The sequence below is a fragment of the Balaenoptera physalus genome, assembly GCF_965194825.1.
Source record: "Balaenoptera physalus genome assembly, chromosome: 13".
NCBI classification, from domain to species: domain Eukaryota; kingdom Metazoa; phylum Chordata; class Mammalia; order Artiodactyla; family Balaenopteridae; genus Balaenoptera; species Balaenoptera physalus.
This window is the reverse complement of record NC_138892.1, coordinates 4,759,165-4,778,992: the sequence shown is the minus strand read 5'-3', so window position 1 is coordinate 4,778,992 and position 19,828 is coordinate 4,759,165. Positions and strand designations below refer to the sequence as shown.

General features: G+C 51.8%; 1 long non-coding RNA gene across 1 annotated transcript; it reads left to right on the top strand.

The window, feature by feature from the left end:
- The first annotated feature begins 8,278 nt into the window (after positions 1-8,278).
- On the top strand, positions 8,279-14,642 carry LOC309641184. Its single transcript, XR_014252550.1, has 2 exons — positions 8,279-10,016; positions 10,368-14,642. It is a non-coding gene; the product is annotated as an uncharacterized lncRNA (long non-coding RNA).
- Positions 14,643-19,828: the final 5,186 nt, after the last annotated feature.

The window sequence follows — 19,828 nt, the reverse complement described above, 5'->3', positions numbered from 1 at the left end:
TAAATCCTCAAAGTTAGAAGAGACCTCACCTTGCCCATTCTCTCACCTTGTAGATGAAGAAAGGATGGTCTGGAGAACTGTGATTACGTCTCAAGTCAGCAGCCGGGGGATGATTTTTGCCCAGGCCCCACTCCTTTTTTTTTTTTTTTTTTGGCCTTGCCGGGCGGCTTGTGGGATCTTAGCCCCCCGACCAGGGATCGAACTCAGTCAGGCCCTTGGCAGTGAAAGCGTGGAATCCTAACCACTGGACCACCAGGGAATTCCCGAGACCGAGAGAGCAATTACAAGGCACATGTGCCACCATGTGCTCCCGAGGCAGACATGAGCAATCAATCACAGCTCTCTTCTGGGCTGAGCCTGAACTTGGGCTGCAAATCCTTCTCAACACAGCTTGCCAGGCAGCCACCACTAACTGGTAACTTGCTGGTCCTACTCACCTTCCCAGCTGTCCCCAGCAGCACATGCTGTCCCCTGGGAGCTGTGTCAGCAACGCCAGCCACAGCCAGAGAGCCTGTGGGTCTCTGCACGACAGCAGGGACTACGGGGGGGAACCTGCCCGGTGGGCTCCCTACCAGTGTGAAGAAGGCCAGTTCTGAGACCCCACCACCTCTCTTTGAGGGTTTCCCCCAGAGCAGCAGCCTCCGTACTATTTCGGCCTTGACCCACAGTAAGAGACAAATTTTACATAGAAACCCAGGACCCACAGACATGTATGTACACATGTGCAACTGAATCAGAGCTTCATGGACAAAACAGCTATGTAGTTTGATAGTTTCAGTTCTATTTTTCATAGTATTCTCAACTACTAAATTGATTTCATGCCGCACACGTGCGATGTGAAAAACCACAGCTCTAAATGACCTCTCACATCTAGTGTCTCCACGTTCCTGGGACTTTGATTTCTCTTCCCATCAAACTCCTCCATTTCCCCAAAGCTCTACCTTCAGAGTTAGGACAATGGATAGCAAAGAATTAACCAAACAAGCCAGTGAATAGCTGGCTGCTATGTTACCTCTGTCCCAATAAAATGAGTAAAACTGTGAGACTATTAATCTTAGACAAGCCTGTAGCATCAGTTTGTTCCGTGAGTCTCACCTCCTCCCTGTAAGATATCAGTTCACTAGACCCAGGGCAGGGTCTGGCCATTTAGAGTTTGAAAATATCCCAAGTAAGTTGACTTACTTACTTGGTAAGTTGACTCTTACCCTCAACTTCTAATTGAGAATCATCCAGCCAATCCCATCAAGCTTCTTAATTTAAAAAAATGGGGAGGGCTTCCCTGGTGGCGCAGTGGTTGAGAATCTGCCTGCCAATGCAGGGGACACGGGTTCGAGCCCTGGTCTGGGAAGATCCCACATGCCGCGGAGCAGCTACGCCCGTGAGCCACAACTACTGAGCCTGCGCGTCTGGAGCCTGTGCTCTGCAACAAGAGAGGCCGCGATAGTGAGAGGCCCGCGCACCGCGATGAAGAGTGGCCCCCGTTTGCCGCAACTAGAGGAAGCCCTCGCACAGAAACGAAGACCCAACACAGCCAAAAAATATAAATTAATTAATTAATTAATTTTTAAAAAAAAGGAACACTTATTTGGAAAAATAGTACTATTAAAAAAAAAAATGGGGAAATGGAAGCACAGGGGAACAGCTGCCAGCCAATGTTCCCAGGGATGCAGAGGCGAAGCTAGGACTACTCAAAATCACAGTGTCAGAGACTCAGGGCTCTTGGGGGCTGTGTCCCCCATTTTACAGCTGGGAGACTGATCACCTGATACCATGCAGTCAATAGGAGGACATCTGGACATAGTACCTGTAGTGGGTTGAGTGGTGGCCTCAAAAAAAAAGGTATCCACGTCACAACTCCTGGAACCTGTGACTGTGATCTTATTTGGAAAAAAGGGTCTTTGCAGATGCAATTAACTTACAGGTCTCAAGATGAGACCATCCTGGGTTACCCCATGACAAGTGTCGTTGTAAGAGACACCCAGAGGGAGCAGAGCAGGAGGCCATGTGAAGACAGAGGCAGAAGTTGGCGTGATGGAGCCAAGAGGCAAGGAACTCCTGGGGCCACAGGAGCTGGAAGAAGCAAGAAGCATCCTTCTTTAGGGCCTCCGGAGGGAGTGCACCCCTGCAGACACCCTGATTTCAGACTCCTGGCCTCCAGAACTGTGACAGAGTAAATTTCTCTTGTTTTAAGCCACCAAGTTTGTTAAAGGCAGTCCTGGGAAACTAGTGCATCCCTGGAGCAAGAATTTAGGTGTTACAACGGAATTCGAGTGCCACGATGGGAACCCTATTTATTGATGAGACCAACTGGACCAGGAAGATACAACCATTACCCCAAAGGTACACACAGGTTGAAACCCTTGCCCAGGGCCAACAGGAAGGGCCCACTCCCTCGCAGCTGCCTCCTCTCCAAGACAGGCTGGGGGCGGGGCAGGTCTTTTTCGGGGGGGTGGGGTTTATGATGCTCGGTTCCTACCTTGTGGACAAAGATTGCTAAACTTGACAGAGCCGAACCCTGAGATTTGAGCTCAGAACCCTGAGATTTGAGCTCAGAATCTGAGGTTTGAGCTGAGAATCTGGGGAGTAGCCCCAAAGTACAAGGTGGAACATTTTAACAGTTTGTTATCTAAGGGTTTGTTTTTCACTAACTCCAGGTGAACAGGAGCGGATACAGTCGGCACTATATTTAGGAGGGAGGGAAGGAATTTAGTTTATTAAAAGAAATGAGGGCAGAGAGATTTGGTAGTTCTTACGTTATTTAAAGCCTTTCTTCTGCTTAATATTCTCCGTATGATATTGGATGTGTGACAACACGTATCCAGAGAAGAACCACAATGTAGAAGTCAGTCCATTTACACAAATCCAAGTCAAATAGCCAGTATGGACGCGTTTATAAATGAAATGACGTGTCGGGACTTCCCTGGTGGTCCAGTGGCTAAGACTTCGCCTTCCAATGCATGGGGTGCAGGATCGATCTCTGGTCAGGGAGCTAGGATCCCACATTTCTCACGGCCAAAGGACCAAAACATAAAACAGAAGCAATACTGTAACAAATCCAATGAAGACTTTAAAAATGGTCCACATCAAAAAAAAATCTAAAAAAAAAAAAATGAAATGACGTGTTGCTGGGCTACCAAGTAGAGGCACATAAGGAAGTCTTAGAGAAACCTGGGGCAAGAATCACAAATGCATTCCAGGGCTGAAGGGCGCAAGGTGGAACCAGAACTTCCAGGCATTCTCAGTCACAACCGATGGACAGATGGATGCGGCAGGGAAGCCCGGACCAAGGCAAGCGAGTCTGGTGACATCCTACCCTTGGCGGCACTTTTGTGCTTTAAGAAATACTTCAACGTCCTTCTCCTTTCCTTCACAAAAAGTCCCGTGAGCAGACGGAGGAAGTATCATTTCTATTTTACAGGAAAGACCCCACCAAGACTCAAGTTAACTGTGATTTCCCCAAAGTCTGATTCTAAATGGATGACGTGGGAGATGGGGCTTGGATGACGCGTGAATTCCAGCCCAGAGAGTGGCCGAGAGCAGCAAATCCCCACTAACTGCAACTCCACGTCATGTTCTCTAGACTTTGAAACCTGAATTCTCACCAAGGCAGATTCCCCAGAGCTGCCCCGTCACACGGGAAATCATGCTCCCTTCCTGTCTCAGGTGTTTGCCTGCTGAGGCAGGTACAGCCAAGGCACGCGGTACTTCAGACCGTCCAGAGCTGTGATATTTGGTCCCATCTCACACTGACCGTGGGACTCAGCCTTCCCACCTGGAAATAGAAGGTGACAGGAGGACCTGAAGGCCTGAAAAGGTTCCCAGCTCCAGACCTGCCCCAGGAACCCTGGTTCCTGAAGAAGATGCAGACGGCCCCGCGTTCAAACACTTTCTGTGTAAAGGGGTGGACGTTACACCTCACCAGGATCTTGAAGGCAGTGTCACTCACTGCCCCTCTCCAGGGACATCGGCTTCTCTTTTTCCCCCCATTGTAGTGATTGTATTAGTTCTGTTTTATTAATGGCCACCTTGACTCCTCTTTACAAGTTGGCAAGTTACAACTCCAAATACATGTATGAAAGGAGGAAAGGGAGGAATCAGGGCAGGTGGAGAGAGGTGTGAGGGGGGAGGGAGAAAGGGGGGGAGGGAGAAATGGGGGAGGGAGAAAGGGGGGAGGGAGAAAGGGGGAGGGAGAAAGGGGAGGGAGAAGGGGGAGGGAGGAAGGGGGGAGGGAGAAAGGGGGGAGGGAGAAAGGGGGAGGGAGAAAGGGGGGAGGGAGAAAGGGGGAGGGAGAAAGGGGGAAGGAGAAGGGGGAGGGAGAAAGGGGGAGGGAGAAAGGGGAGGGAAAAAGGGGGAGGGAGAAAGGGGGAGAGGGAGAAGGGAGGGAGGGAGAAAGGGGGAGGGAGAAGGGGGAGGGAGAAAGGGAGGGAGAAGGGGGAGGGAGAAAGGGAGGGAGAAAGGGGGAGGGAGAAAGGGGGGAGGGAGAAAGGGGGAGAGGGAGAAGGGAGGGAGGAAGGGGGAGAGGGAGACGGGAGGGAGGGAGAAAGGGGGAGGGAGAAGGGGGAGGGAGAAAGGGAGGGAGAAAGGGGGAGGGAGAAGGGGGAGGGAGAAAGGGAGGGAGAAGGGGGAGGGAGAAAGGGAGGGAGAAAGGGGGAGGGAGAAGGGGGAGGGAGAAAGGGAGGGAGAAGGGGGAGGGAGAAAGGGAGGGAGAAAGGGGGAGGGAGAAGGGGGGAGGGAGAAAGGGGGAGAGGGAGAAGGGAGGGAGGAAGGGGGAGAGGGAGAAGGGAGGGAGGGAGAAAGGGGGAGGGAGAAAGGGGAGGGAGAAGGGGGAGGGAGAAAGGGAGGGAGAAAGGGGGAGGGAGAAGGGGGAGGGAGAAAGGGAGGGAGAAGGGGGAGGGAGAAAGGGAGGGAGAAAGGGGGAGGGAGAAGGGAGGGAGGGATAAAGGGGGAGGGAGAAGGAGGGAGGGAGAAAGGGGGAGGGAGAAAGGGGGGAGGGAGAAAGGGGGAGAGGGAGAAGGGAGGGAGGAAGGGGGAGAGGGAGAAGGGAGGGAGGGAGAAAGGGGGAGGGAGAAAGGGGGAGGGAGAAGGGGGAGGGAGAAAGGGAGGGAGAAAGGGGGAGGGAGAAGGGAGGGAGGGATAAAGGGGGAGGGAGAAGGAGGGAGGGAGAAAGGGGGAGGGAGAAGGGAGGGAGGGAGAAGGGGGGAGGGAGGGCACACAAAGGCAGCATCATCCTCTGAGCAGCCCCGAGACGCTGTCAGAAAGCCTCCGTGTTCATGGCAAGTGTCATCTTTGCAGACATCAACCAAAGCAGCTGTTAACTGAGCACCAACTGTCTGCCAAGAGCTGGGCTGGGACCTCTGTATTCATCACCCTTCCCTACAACCACCCTGCCAGCTCAGAGTTCTTTTTTTTTTTTTAATATTCATTGTTTCTTTTTTTTGAATTTTCTTTTCTTTTATTTTTTATACAGCAGGTTCTTATTAGTTATCTATTTTATACACATCAGTGTATACATGTCAATCCCAATCTCCCAATTCATCACACCATGACCCCCGCTGCCACCACTTTCCCCCCTTGGTGTCCATACTTTTGTTCTCTACATCTATGTCTCTATTTCTGCCTTGCAAACCGGTTCATCTGTACCATTTTTCTAGGCTCCACATATATGCGTTAATATACGATATTTGTTTTTCTCTTTCTGACTTATGCCCATCGGCAGACAAATGGATGAAAAAGATGTGGTACATATATACAATGGAATATTACTCAGCCATAAAAAGGAACGAAATTGGGTCATTTGCAGAGACGTGGATGGACCTAGAGACTGTCATACAGACTGAAGTAAGTCAGAAAGAGAATATTCATTGTTTTTTTAAAAAATATTTATTTAGGCTGCGCCGGGTCTTAGTAGCGGGCCACAGGATCTTCACTGCGGCACGTTTAGTTGCGGAACACACGCGGGATCTATTTCCCTGAGCAGGGATTGAACCCGGGCCCCCTGCATTGGGAGTGCGGAGTCTTACCCACTGGACCACCGGGGAAGTCCCCAGTTCAGAGTTCTTAATCTCACTTTATAGGTGATGAAACTGAGGCCCAAAGAGGTCATTGTCCAAGGTCACAGAGCTACGAGAGGTGGAGTCAGGACCACAGCTCCGGGCTGCAGGGACATCACCGCCTTCAGAGGCTGAGCTGTGTGGAGGACAAGGACCTGGGGCAGTGACGTGCCCGGTGGGTCATGTGGACCCACACGTGGGCCCACACTTGGGATCAGGTGAGCTGGACTGGTCTCTGGACTTGGGGGGCGCTTGGGGGCACCTCTGAAGGGGAGGATAATTCCTGCCCCCTCCCGCCCACAGACTACAGTGAGGGTTGAAATGAAAACTGCTTTGGGAACCAAGAAGTCCTGAGGCGGCCGTGACCTTATTTTCGCTAGAAACTCTCAATACTCTGTGAGGTGGGGAGTCTGGAATGAGTTCCTTCTGTCCTACCCTCCAAGGGCACCGAGACCCCGGGATGCTGGCACGTCCTCGAAGTGAGCTGACAGTGGACCTGGGCCGGGGTCTGGCCTCCCCTGAGCCCACACCCCGTCCTCCCCTTGGACTACCACACCAGCCTTCCCCGATGAAGTGGGGGTCCTGGGCAAGCTGCCTAAACTTCCAGCCCCAGTGTCCACTCTGCAAAATGAAATCAGTGGGCAGGGGGCCTGCTGCATAAGAGGGACTCATCAAAATGTTAGCTCTGTGTCCCTTTGGGGGAGGGAGGGGCTGCTGAACCCCATGGCAGTCGAAGGTCTGGAGTAGACACTGAATTCACTTCCTGACGCCCGCTAAGCGGTGAAGAAGAGCAGGGGGCCGGAGCCAGGCCAGCCCAGGGCACTTGTGTTCACAGCGTCTCTAAGGACTTATCTTACCCACCCCCGGTGGGGTCTCACCTGGGGGCTCAAGTCTCCCACCTGCCTAGGAAGGCGCAGACACTGGAACAGGAGCGTCTTTGTCAGGAGATCTTTCTGTTCAGCCCACGGAAGGAAAGTCAGTTCTGTCCACATTCTGCAAATTTCCGCAAAGGAAACCAGATCATTGGCACCACACCCTGTCCCAGCACGAAGAACATTCCTCAGCAGGTGCACACCGACCCCTGTTCCAGGCCCTCTAGTGAATGGCCTTGATCTTGGGTGATATTTAGATGCTGTTTTCCTCAGTGGCCACAGATGCGTGTCACACCAATAACTCGCCTGGCGGCTCATCCTGGGTCTGCTTGACCTGGTGCGCTTTGAAAGCAGAAGAGAACACCCCAGTTTGCCAGCAACACCCATTTCCCTTGGGAACAAATGTTTGCATCTGGCCCCTTCTGTCCTCTCTTGTTTGGCTGCCTCTAACAGAGGAAGTGGCCTGTCCCCGCATTCTGTCCGGGTGGCCCTGGGCACTAGCCGGCCCCTGGGGGGAGGCCTGGGTGGCTTTGGTCTGGAACTTGCACAGAGGACCGCCCAGGCACCTCGTCTGGTCTGATCCCCATGTGATCCCGTGAGGGTTCGGAGCCGGAGGGGCCTCCGAGCCTTGCGGTCCAGGTGGGAACACAGAGTCTCAAGAGATAAAAGCATCTGCCAAGGTCCTTGCAGGTAAGAGGTGCAGCGTGCAGCACCTCCAACTTCCGCCAGCACAAGGCCACAGTACCTCCCACTGCAGGGAATGGCTGGGGAGAGAGGGGGCTAACCCCAAGGCCGGGGGCTCCCCTCTGGTCCCTGCACCCTCCTTGCTGGGAGACTTTAGAAATGCTCTGCTGTTCTCCCCAAGCCAGGCTCCTCGTCTGTAAAAGGAAGGGGCCTGGCCACCACCAGGGAAGCTGCATCACCCCTCCCCTTGGCCATAGCCACCCCTGCCTCATTTTCTCAGACCAGCCTGCTCCCCCTAAACCACGGGCTGCCCCTCCCCAGCCCCACAGGCCAGCCTGTATTTCCCTCACTGCCTGGCCAATGACAGGGAAACGGAGCTTGGGAGCAGCCAAGGGACACCCTGAGCTGGCCCAGCACGGATACACAGTAGCTCTTTCTGAATGAAAAAGAAAAGGGGAGAGATGCCACCTATCAGCCTGTACCCCAGGACCAAGGAGGGTAGTGAAGCTCCAGCACTTCTGCATCTCTGACGATGGACTGGCCATAGCCAGATGTGGTTCTCCCCACCCAGGTGAAGAGATGACCCTGCTTGTCCCATGGCGTCCGGGGGTCCCACTGCATCTGGTCTGCAAGAGGCTCTGGTCACGCGGAACTCTGGCTGGAGGAGAGAGTAGCACCTGCGGGAAATAAAACAAGCGCCGTCCTGACCCATCGAATAGCGCCTTCTGGCTTGGGGCCCGCAAACCAGGTTCTCTGTGACGCCGGGGACACAATTTCTCCCCTGAGACCTGACTTGGACCAGACCCGTTGCACCCCTTTTCCCTTGACACCTGTCCCTCCTGCCCCGATCCTGAGATGTGGTGGAGCGTGCAGCAGGTAAAGTCTTTTCTCCCCTCAACGCGTTCTACCCTCAGGACCCTCTGAGGGTCAGCCGTCCGCAGGTCTGGTTTGCAAGCCTCCTACATGCCAGCCCCCAGGGCCTCCGCCTGCCCCGGCCCCACTGTTCTCTGATGACCGTTACCACGCCTCTCAGCTGCCCGCAGTTCCAGGATCCTGAGGCTCTGATCTGCCTTCCCATGGGCAGTTATCTTCCTAGAACACGGCTCTGGGGGTGACACTCCTCTCTCTCCACTGCCCTATGCCTGGCTCCTCAGACTAGCACGAGGGCCTTTGATCTGCAGCCAACCAAGCTGACCCCCCTCCTCCCCACACACGATGCCTGGGGTCTTCCCAGAGTCCCCACCCACTTTCCAACCTCAGCCCCTGTGACAAGCTCCTCTGTCCCTGGAATTTGCATTTCTGCCGCTTCCGCTTGGCAAGCTCCAGGGCAACCCATTGGGTCCCATCTGCATCTCCCCTGCTTTGGGAAACTGTCCCGGGCTCCCTGCGTAGCTGCACTCTTCCCTGGGCTCACACGCGCCCCTGTCCCCTTGCTCACCGCAGGGCAGGCCACTCCCAACCAGGCGGAGCTCCTCTGGGAGGGACCACCTTCTTTCCCGCCCCGCCGGCCACAGTCTTTCCAGAACACTGCAGGGCCGACACCGAATGGGAGTCAGCGCGCTGGTTAAATGAACAGACCTGGGAGGACTGCGTGTAAATAATTTTTAATATATTGAAACACATTAAAAATGCATTAGGAAAGTGGGCTATTTAAAGGAATTCCATAGGGAATCATTTTCTAAAAATGAGAACATCTTCTTAATGGGAATAATCACTCCCTAATTCAAATGGTGCCTGTGTTTGAATCTTCATTGACAAGATTGCCTCTCTTAATGAAAAGAACGCCTTACAAGGACATTCTTTGTTGCCAGAAACTTTATTCCCAGGGACAGTAATAACACTTATGAATGCTTAGGCCAGAAAAATGCAATGAAATATTAACCAAAATTATGTCAAGTGTCCAAAAAACTATGAAGTTCATTTCTAGGTGTCTTTGCTGGAGGTAAGGGGTTAGGGCTGGGCAAGAACCAGCTGCATAATTTACAGGGCTCGGTACAAAATGAAAACGCAAGCCCCTTGTTCAAAAATGATTAAGAATTTCAAGGCAGTGACAGCAGAGCATTCAATCCAGCACGGACTCCTTCTGAGCGCCAGACCCTGTGTAACTGCCCAGGGTACACACCCATGAGGCTGGCCATTGACCAGGAGAGGAAGAAGTTTTAGCGAGCCTTCTCCCAGGACCCCACAGACGGGAGTCCTGCCGCGGCTCGGGAGCTGCCTGTAGGCGCTGGAGCTGCCTGTAGGCTCTCAACACTAGATTGTGACAATGATGAATGTCATTGGCACTGAGATGAGAGAGGGGTCCGAGTGGAGCCTTGTCAACGCCTTGGCTCTATCCCATGAAACTGATTTCAGACCTGTGACCTCCAGACCTGTAAGAGAATATATTCGTGCTGTTTTAAGCCACTGTGTTTTTTTTGTTTTTGTTTTTGTTTTTGTTTTAATTTATTTATTCTATTTATTTATTTTTGGCTGCATTGGGTCTTCATTGCTGTGCGTGGACTCTCTCCAGTTCCGGTGAGCGGGGGCTACTCTTCGCTGTGGTACATGGTCTTCTCATTGTGGTGGCCTCTCTTGTTGCAGAGCACAGGCTCCAGGCGCACGGGCTTCGGTAGTTGTGGCTCATGGGCTCCAGAGCGCAGGCCCAGCAGTTGTGGCGCACGGGCTTAGCCACTCCACGGCATGTGGGATCTTCCCGGACCAGGGCTCGAACCCGTGTCCCCTGCACTGGCAGGCGGATTCTTAACCAGTGCGCCACCAGGGAAGCCCTGTTTTTGTTTTTTAATTAACGAATGATTCTACTCCTATGACTCAATTATGTTTTTAGCTATTTATATTTGTCCATTTTTTAACTGAAGTATAGTTGATTTACAATGTTGTATTAATTAAGCCACTGTTTTGGATAATTTGTAACAGCAGCCACAGGAGACAAACACAGATCTGGGGTCAAGACTGGACGTGGACTGCGTGTGTCCTTCCTGGTTTTAGGGTCACTCGGGCAGCCCCTCGCCTCTTGATCACCAGCCTCTGCCTTTGCAGACCGTGGAGACCCTTCAATCCCAAGGTTGCCTTTCCCTGGAATTTCGACCACCCTGGAGAGCCTTACACACGAGGAGCTGGCCTGGCTTCCCTCTGCATTGCAAATGTGGAAACTGTTTTCTGGGAGGGGCTCCTGTTTTCTTGTCCTCTAACTCCACTCGATTGCTCACACAAGGCTCTCCACCTCTGCCCACTCCGTCCCACCACTGGCCTTGTCATCATCTAAAGGGTCCTTCTGCTTTGCATGCCAGCCCTGTCTCAGTCAAAACTCACTACATGAACTCCTGGAGTTGGCCCTGTCTGCTCAAGACAGCTGATCCCAACCTCAAGGAGTCAAGGTCAACTACAGAGTATGAGGGAATCGTCTACACAAGACCACCCTCCCCTCTGACACCAACTGCAAGTTCAGGGGTTCCCCAAATCACCACCAGTTTCGATAATTCACTGAAAGAGCTCGCTGTTAGCTGTTATACCCATGGTTATGGTTTATCAGGGGAAGGATATAGACTGAGAGCAGCCAAAGGAAGAGGTGTGTGGGGTGGAGTCCAGCGAAGTTCCAGACTCAAAGCTTCCATTGGCCTCAGGATGCTTTACTGTCCCAGCATCCATGTGTGACGATGCGCACGTGGCACGGTCAACCTGGGAAGCACAACCAAACTTCGGTGTCCAGGGTTTTTACTGGGGCTCCATTCTGCAGCCCATCGTGAGCCTCTTTTATCAGCATAAGCTGCCAGGTGTGGTCTGAGGGAAACTCCAGGAATAATAAAGACACTCCTATCACTCGGGAAATTCCTAGGGTTTAGAAGAAATCTAAATTTTTGCCAGGCACAAAAGCCAGACCCGTCTTTGGCCAAGGCCAAATTCTTTGGTACATGATGACCTTGGGCCAGTCAGTTCACCTCTCTAGGACACAGCTTCCTCTCTGTTCAACAGAGATCAGATCCAACAGTCAGCATGGTTCTTCCAATTTTAGAATTCCATCACTCCACATGCCATTGTTCCAGACGATCTTTGTTGAATCATAACTGATAGCTCAGAGTCATCATTTTATCAGCATGACAGCATTATTTCCCCTCAAGCCACGAAGTGATGCTTGCGGACCTGGAGTTCCACTGCCAGCTCCCCACCCCCCAGCATCCTTAGGAGGCTGACTGAGTTTCTCCCTCTCGGCTTGGCAGGTCATTCCCAGAAGAGAGAGCAACAGGAACTCAGGTTTTTCCAGAGACTGTATTAAATGTTAATCACTAGGAAGGGCCCTCCTACAGTCATACTTCTTGGAGACTTCTCCAGAGAATTGCTTGATTATTCTTTCCCTTGTTTCCTGACTTTACACCATTCTATTTATAACAGAAAGCTTTTTTCTTAAAAAAAAGTTTTTGGTGAAATAACTTATCTGTGGATTTTTAAAAAATTCATCAATATAGATCTTAGTTATACCCTGTTCACTATTTATCCACTAAAAAACAACTCATATGCGTTACATTCTATTTCTTTATTCAGTTAGAGATTATAATAAATCTGTGCTCTTTCCACAGGTCTGTTCTTGTCTTTGCATAAACTTTTATTTCTTGACGTGCAGATTCCTGCAGGCGTTTATCCCAGCTAGACCCAGAAGCAGTCTGGGCACCTGTCCTGCTGAAAGGCCAGCTCCCAAGAGGGTGTTCCTCAAATTCTAATAAAAAATGTCTAAGGTCTGTTTGGCTAAAGATATACCAAAAGAATAAGAATGTACGTATCCCACTATTCACCCCAAAAGTTAACTCTTTTGAAGGTTAACTGTGACAGGCGATGTGTTAGGTGATGAAATAAAAATTCATATTTTAAGGCAACACCAGAAATATTTAAACATAAAATTTTACTCTGCCTGTTTGGGCCTCCTCCCTCCCCTCTAGTGTGCATTGTGCATCTACATTAACCAGACCTCCCCAACGGCAGAAATACCTGCTCAACCATAAAAATCCATTTTTCTCCTTCTGGCCCCAGCCATGTAACTCCTTAGGAGATAACATTCCTTTCTCAGTCATGATGGGGTCGTGATGACCCAGCACTCACCTTGTACGTGCAGATATCTTTGGTGAGCTTTACGTACGGTGCCAATATAACATTTCCCTTAAAGATAACGACTGGTGCAGAACAGACTGGTCAGATGACCTGGGGAGATACTGGGCTGCACCTAGTTGAAGTTCTTACCTTAAATACTTCCTTATGACCTAATTAATGTCACTAGTTATATTACTTGTATTCTGCCTATTTTGCATTACCAAATGCATGATTGTTCTTTCTTGCATTACCAGATGTGTGACTGAGCCTCAGATAAAACTAACGATGATTAGGCGACTTGCAATGATTGACCAAATATATAGTCCTATAAGATCAATGATTGTCATAGTGTAACTCTAGCTATGGGAAGAAGCAATAAGAGGGAACCATTTCCTTGACCATAACAGACTAGTAAGACAGATGGTCCAGAGGCTTTTGGCTGCTGTTAACAGTCTACCAATAGCACATTGAGTGGCCTATCAATGAAATCCTCACCTGACCTGGGAATGAGCATTCCTAGACCAGTGGGACAAACTGGTGGAGAAATGTCTCCCAAACTTTGGTTGAAATTAAGATCGAAAGGGAAGGGATTATAAACTAAAGAATGTTGCCCGCCCTCCAGTTCTACAAGAATCAAGTCATTATCCACTGTAGTGGCCACAATACACCCTGAAAGGAATTCAGGGCAAAGAGCAGGTTGAGGCACTTTGTGCTCTGGGAAAACTGACAGAAGTGGCCCTCAGAGAGTTAGATATTTTCAGGAGAAAATTTTTATGAACCTGGATTCTTGCATCTTCCCATACTTAGAAAAGCACTAAAACCATTAACTGAGGTATCTGCTCCTCGAGAATAGCGGTAACCTTCTTCCAGGATGTGCGCTTGATTGTACGTACCCCTTCATCAACATCACTTAGGGCATAATTTGTTATGTTAACGAGGCACCTCTTGGAAACCTAGGGCTGAGGCTGGTGACCAGGAGGTCCAACTGTGTGGTCAGAGGGTTGGAACTTCAAGCCCCACATCCATGACTTCTGGACCAGGCAGAGGGGCTGGAGGGTTGAATCAATGCCCAATGCCATGATTTAATCAACCGTGCCAAAGCAATAAAGCTTCCATAAAAATCCAGAAGGACAGGCTTCAGAGAACATCCAGGTTGGGGAACCAGAAGGCTTCCACGATGCAGGGCCCCAAACTCCACGAGCACTGAAGCCCTTTGTTCAGGACCTCGCTCTGTGTATCCCTCCATCTGGCTGTCGACTGGTATCTGTTAATGTCCTCTGTGACACACTGGTCATCTAGCGAGGAAGCAGGTTTCCTGAGTACTGTGAGCCACTCTAGCAAATTAATTGAACCCAAGGCGGGGGTAATGGGAACCTCTGATTTGTAAGCACAGGTAAGAACTTGGACTTGAGATTGGCACTGAAGTGGGGCGGTCTTAGGGAACGGAGCCTTAACCTGTGGGATCTGTTGCCGTCTCCAGGTAGATAGTGTTGGAATTGAGTTGAATTTTAGGATGCCCCGCTGGTGTTGGGGCACTGCTTGGAGGGGTGGGGACCCCGCTCTACATCGTAATTGGTGCCAGAACTTTCAGTCACCTTCATAGGATGCAGGGGTTAGGATGTGGGCATATCTTTTGGGGGCCACCATTCTACCCACCACAGGTGGCAAAGCCAGAGAGGAAATAAGTGAAGCCAGGCCTGTATGGTGTGCAGCATAAGGGTGGGCGGGGGATTAGGTCAGGGGGACTTACCCCAGGACACTCTGAAATATCTGTCCAAAGCCGATGTGAAGAGTGCTTGGGAGATCACCAGGAGGCCCTGCTTTCCAAAGTATTTCATTTTGCTTCGCATCAGGAGACAAGCAGACGAAGTGCTGGGCCAGAGCGATGGCAGAGCAAACCTCCAACAGCTGGAGGAAGCCAGTCCCAGGGGCTCTGGAGTCAAAGCAGGAGGGGCCCCTGAGATGGAGCGAGGACAAGACGAGCAGTTTAAAGGGAATCAGGGGACGTCCCTAGTGGTCCAGCGGTTAAGAATCCGTCTTGCAAGGCAGGGGACGCCAGTTTGATCCCTGGTCAAGGAACTAAGATTGCACATGTCGTGGGGCAACTAAGCCCACGCCGCAGCTACTGAGCCCACGTGCTCTGGAGCCCACACGCCACAACTAGAGAGAAGCCCACACACTGCAACGAAGAGGCCGCGAGCTGCAACTAAGACTCGATCGATACAGCCAATAAATAAATACATATTTTTAAAAAATAAAAAATAAAAAAACTAAAGTGAATCAGAAATGGTTTGCCTCGAGCCTAGGATTAAACAAACAGTGTGGGATTAAGCAGAGTAGTGCCAACTCAAGACTCCGGGCAAGGGAGCTAAATCGTATCCAGGAATTTCTTTAAATCTTGTTCTAAATTTAAAATTTTTAAAGATTATTTAATATATATAGATTTATAATATGTATTAATATATAATAGACAATATATTAAATATAAGTACTTATAAACAAAAATTTATAAATAAGTATAAATATTTACATGTTGATGTATATATTAAAGTTAATATTGTTAATATTGCTTCCAGTGCTGTCATGCTTGGCTGTTGGGATTTTGCCTGAACTGGGGGAAGGGAAATGACCATTTGCTACCAGATCTCCGTCTCCGTGCAGGTGGCCTCCCGCACGTGCACTTTCCAGGTATGTCTGTGAGGACGTCCCCCCGGAGAAGCAAACAGAATGTGTCTAAAACAGAACACCCCCTCTCCCCAAGCCCCCTCCTCCCCCTGCATCTGGGACCTGGGTGAATGGCCCCCCACCCATGCTGCCCAGTAGCCTGGGCCATCCCCAAGCCGGCTCTTGCCCCCAGGGACAGTGAGGCCCCAGGTCCCACAGCAAAGTGGCTCTTCCCGTGTCCAAGACTACCCGCATGCTTCTCTCACCTGGAGACCTCCTGTGGCCCTGCTGCCCCGCCCCCGCCTCCTTTCAGCTCATTCACCAAATGGGAACATGTCCCTCCCTGGCTCAAAGTCATCAGTCCCAGGATGGAGAGCTTCTGAGAGCTGGCGCCCTCCCCTCCCGGCCTCACCGGTCACTCCAGCTACACGGAGCACCAGCAGTCCCTCATGTTCCCCAAGCTCACACTCATGTCACCCCTGGGCCTTTGCACTGTCTTCCCTCCCTCCCCCTCCTCCCTGCCCGCTTGGTTGCTTCTGCTTCTATTTGATTTCTGGCTAAGTGGTGGTTTCGTTGCAGAGCACAGAGATCCGGGTAACCCAACAGCACAGGAATCTACAATGGATTCTGCCCGTTGGAAGCGCTGTAAACACCTGTGACATCAAGGCGAGTGAGACAGCAGGTGGCCGGAAGGGGCGCGGTGTGGTGGCAGGAGCTTCGGGGGTGATACTGGTGGCCCTGGCCCGCCTGGTCCTTCTGCAGACCCGCCTGGCAGCAGTCTGTCCCCTTCCAGGCACATTCCTGTTCCTTGCCAGCCACAGCATGTAGGTCTCTGCTGGCCTAGGTCCAGCTGGCTATCACCCCACCTCCTCCCAGCCCCCACCCAGCGAGCACAGACACCCCCAAATCCTCATTCATCCAGCACGGCCCCCTGGGGCCCCTCCCCAAGGACTCTGAACTCCGCAGTTGTCCTCATCTCCCCCAGACGGTGGGCATCTTCACCTGTAAAACCGGCGGGGTGGGGATGAGATTGAGGTCCTTCCTAGCTCTGAGATGCTTGAATCAGAGCCTCACTGTGGGATGGAGGAAGCGTGGCCGGCAGGTTTAGTTCAAATCTGTCCAGCTGTGTGACCTTAAGCCGTGTGATATCTCTGAGATATCCATCCCTAATCTCTCTCTAACTTTTCTTTTTCCAAAAAAATTTATTTATTTATTTATTTATTTATTTTTGGCTGCGTTGGGTCTTCGTTGCTGCGCGCGGGCTTTTCTCTAGGTGCAGCGAGCGGGGGCTACTCTTCGTCACGGTGCGCGGGCTTCTCATTGCGGTGGCTTCTCTTTGTTGCGGAGCACGGGCCCTAGGCGCGCGGGCTTCAGTAGTTGTGGCACGTGGGCTCAGTAGTTGTGGTTCGCGGGCTCTAGAGCGCAGGCCCAGTAGTTGTGGCGCACGGGCTTAGTTGCTCCAAGGCATGTGGGATCTTCCCCAACCAGGGATTGAACCTGTGTCCCCTGCATTGGCAGGCGGATTCTTAACCACTGCGCCACCAGGGAAGTCCCCTAATCTCTCTCAATCCCTCTCTCTCTCTCTCTCTCTCCCTCTCTCTCTCTCGGAATAATAATTCCTGGCTTGCAGAGGTGTTCTGGGAAGCTGAGAGAATGGAAGTGAAGTGTCTAGTATATCATTGGTACTAACTAAACAGCAGCTGTAATTACAATCATTATAAGAATCCTGAGCTATTTCAACACCACCATTAAAGGGGGGGCCCTTTAAAAGTGCAAAGCCATTTAAGGTGAATCAGGTACAACGCACACGGCCACTGTCTCCCAGGGTGAATTATTTGCCCTGAAAAGGGTGATCGGTAGGGATTATTAACTTGCAGAGGGAAATAAGTTTCAAAGAGCCACAACAGCACGTCTAATCTTAATTAGGTGCCATCTTTCTCTGTTCACCTAGAAAGAACTAGCTCCTGGGTGTGCAGGGGTGGGGTCGATTGCAAAGGGGGAAATAGCTTAGAGGGCTCCTGCAGGTTAGGGGGAGGGAGGGACTGCGGTGGGGAAAGACGTCAGGAGAAGACACTGCTCTCCTCCAGGGGTGCGTGCTCCCGCAGTGCCGGCGTCGCCCTCCCAAGTCACCCGTGCTCAGCATCTCCTCTTCTTGGGATATCGGCGTGTTTCAGACACAGGACAAGGCTCCGTGAGGTACACGGTTTGCAAGCCCTGTGTCTCCCACCGACTGGCACCCGAGGTAACAGGCACCCTGAGCTTGGCCTGCAAAGTGAGCTGCTGGAATGGCGATCGGGCGGCCCCAAGCACAAGCTGATGGGGCCAGTGGTTCGGAGGGGCTTCTGTCCCTTTCACCGATTTCTGGGTCCTCCACTTTCAGGGCCATTCTTCTGGCACCAAGTCCCTTATCCGTCTCCTTGGGCCAACTTCGTGGCTTCCCAGGGAGGGGACGCCCGTCCTTTTCAGGGCTCGACACACCTGTGCCTCCCTGCCAGGGCCTCTCCTGCTGCCCTGTCATTGCCCCATTGCAGCTCTGTCAGCCACACCAGGCTGCGGACCCCTGGAGCCCAGGCACTGTGTCTGCAGCCCCCGGCCCCAGCCCTCGATAGATTCCAGGGATCAGAGAGGGTTTCCCCAAGGGAGTGGCATTTAAATTGAGATTTGAAATATAAGAAGACTGGGGGAGAAGTTCTGAGCAAAAGAACAGAAAAGGCTCCAAAGTGAAATTGACAATGGGGGGTTCAGCAGGGAAAGACATTGGGGGTGGCGGGAGTGTGGAGTTGGCAGGGTGGGGCTGGGAGAAAGGAGAGCCTGGGCCCTGGTCCTAAAGCTACGGACAGTCATTGTAGGTGACAGATGCTTGGCCCGTTCCGGGAGAGGAGCACTTGGAGAATCAGAGGATTGGGGTGCGGGGCAAGTCTGGTTCCAGGTCCTGCAGGCACAAGAGGCCCTGCTAAGGGACTGGTTTTCTTATCTTATTTATCTTATCTTATCTTATCTTATCTTATCTTATCGGCCTCGCAGCACGTGGCTTGCAGGATCTTTGTTCCCTGACCAGGGATCGAACCCGGGCCCTGGTCAGTGAAAGCTCGGAGTCCCAACCACTGGACCACCAGGGAATTCCCGGGGCTGGTTTTCAAGCAGGCAAGAGACAGGACTGTCCCTGCCTCCTGAGTCTAAGATTCAAAGAGTCTACAAGTCCAGATCACTGTACACACCTGGCTGTGACCCAGACTCCATCCTGGGGACCCCCATGTGGTATGAGGAGAGCCCCTGAGGGCATTTCCTGGCTTGAGGGCGTTGGGGGGCTTCAGAGCAAATCCCAGGGAACTGAACTCCAAGTCTCTTTGCTTGGACCCCCCTGCTGCTCTGGTCCAGTGGGGGTCTTTGCTCAAAGGGAAACATCAGAAACATTTCCTTAACCTGAAACGAAACCTCAAATCCCCCAGAGCTTCTCCCCGCCGGAGGTCTCCCTCGGGGTCTGTCTCAGTACATCCAAGTGGCATTTTTTCTTTCCTTTCTGTCCCTGAGACCCGCCTACCACATCAAACCTCAGGTGCTGGAGTCCTTGAATTAAGACCGGTGACTTTGCCACATTTAAAAGGAAATGAAATTGGTTTTAAATTAACACAGTTACGGGTTTTATGAAGATCACACACTAAAGCACATAGCACACGTTAGTTCTCTCAGCTTCCAGGAAAATCAAAATACCCCAGGGGCCTCTGCTTTGCCAGTTCCCCGAGAGAGAGGAGAAGGGAGAGCAAAGGACGGGGAATGCTTGTTCAGCGTAAGATTCTAGGAAAAAGCAAGCTGATTCCATCCTGGCTGCACTGAGTGGCAGCTGGGTGTGTGGGGCTCTGGGGTTCAGACCTTCCTGTGACCCATGGGAGCTGCGCGGTTGCTCGGGTTGCAAAGGGCCTGGGTTGACCGCTGCCTGAGATGCTGCTGGGCTCCTCGTGGCAAGGTTAGACGCCACCCTGTGCCGAGCCCACCCGTGCAGGGCCCTGAGTCTCTGCACCTTCTCCCCAGCGTCCTGCGATACTCATCCCTCTTCCTTTCTCCTCCTCCTGACCTCTAAGGCTCAGGTCACATATCACTTGCTCAGTGGCAGGTGCCCATCTCCTTGTATCACCCAGGACTGGGGAGTGAAGGGACGGTGGTGACCAATCACTGTAAATCGTTAATCCTCGTAGACCCGGAGGGAAAGGAGGTAACTGGGGTGAATGGACGGTCACTCCATGGGACAATCTGCTGTGGCCAGGGAGGCAGGTCACAGGACACACTCACAGGGCCCAGGGACCACCCTAGTGTGCCAGAGCCGTCTGTGAACCGAGTGGGCCACCCAACCTACAGATGTTCAAATGGACGAAGCCATCACCCAGCCGAGAGTCTGGACTGGTACATTGATTGACCGGTTCCCAGTACCTTTGCACAAAGGCACACGTGGATTTTCACAAGCAAGCACGCGGCAGTATTTGT